The 1,258-nt window shown below is 41.7% G+C and overlaps 1 protein-coding gene and 1 non-coding gene across 4 annotated transcripts in view; one reads left to right on the plus strand and one right to left on the minus strand.

Annotated features, from left to right (window-relative positions):
- LOC101847421 (RYamide receptor) overlaps positions 1-1,258 on the plus strand; it is a 245,911-nt gene that overhangs the window by 100,760 nt on the left and 143,893 nt on the right. The gene's annotated exons all lie outside the window — the stretch shown is intronic.
- TRNAF-GAA lies at positions 1,064-1,136 on the minus strand. The gene has a single exon. It is a non-coding gene; the product is annotated as a tRNA-Phe (tRNA).

Consider the following 1,258-nt stretch of genomic DNA (forward strand, 5'->3'; position numbering starts at 1 on the left):
CAACCCCACCCCCTCCCCCCAATCTCTCTCTCTCTCTCTCTCTCTCTCTGTCTCTCTCGATCCCTCTCTCTCTCTTTCTCACTCTCTCTTTCTCTCTGTCTCTCCCTGCCCTTTGCCCTCCAAAATCCTCTCTTGTCGTGAGCAGTTGTTTTGTTTGAGACGACGTATATAGGTTTACGATAATTCAGCGTATATAATATAGGCCCTAATAGAGTCAATTCGGCCCTCTTCTGAATGTAATTCGTAGCCCTTCTGTTTTGTCCATTGAGACAGGTGTTTTAATTCCACACTATCGTATTGTTGCTAAAAGTGAAGTCACAAAAGTGTGGGTGGGTGGTTAGCGGGTGCTTTGGTGCGGTTTGCTCCTTCTTTCCAATCAAACAACTATCGTCCTTATCTCTCCTTGTTCTGTTTTATGTTTGTTACTCTCTTGTAACACCTCTAATCTTCTGGCGCTCATATGACCTTATGCAGTTGCGAGCGCCGTAAAACCTCTACTAAAACTAGAAACTAAACAAAACTGTGTGTATGATTGAGAGGGGGGGGGGGACCAGAGAAAAGGGAGGCTAGAGGTAAGTGGGAAGAGTGGAAAGTGGTTTTAATTCGTACGGATGTTTGTTTTAGATTGCGTATCCCCTATCCCCCGTCACATCATGTCTTCGTGCACGACGACCATTGTCAGCTGAGCCCCCCTCCCCCTACGCCCACCCTTTCAACATCATAATGTTGTGTGTTGTGTAATAACGATGCAACATATTATACTTCAAGGCTCTAGCAGTAAGTTTAATTTTTTTTAAATAGTACAAAAAAAATGCAGTCAGCTACCATTAAGGGTAAGTAGGCTATTCAACAGAATTTTGCAGTAGGAAAAGAACTTTGCCATTAATGTCAGTAGTCTGTTAAAGCATTTCGATGATTCAAGTACAATATTTAAAAAAATATTTTCACGAACAGAAAACGAACACACTCGAACAAAAAAAAAATATGACAAAGAAAGGAACATAGAAAGAAAAAGTAAAAAATAAAATTGAAAAAAAAATTGGGCGAGCCGCCGGATGTTCCGTGCCGAAACCCGGGATTGAACCAGGGACCTTTAGATCTTCAGTCTAACGCTCTCCCAACTGAGCTATTTCGGCTGCCGCAAAATCAATTACTGCCCAAAGATTCAACTTGCCAACAGCATCACAATGGTCACACAGACAATATTATTGATCTTTCTTCATGCTTTCTGAGGGAATAAAATGCCGTGATAACAATA

Source organism: Aplysia californica, unplaced genomic scaffold (genome assembly GCF_000002075.1).
Source record: "Aplysia californica isolate F4 #8 unplaced genomic scaffold, AplCal3.0 scaffold00169, whole genome shotgun sequence".
In the NCBI taxonomy this organism is placed as follows: domain Eukaryota; kingdom Metazoa; phylum Mollusca; class Gastropoda; order Aplysiida; family Aplysiidae; genus Aplysia; species Aplysia californica.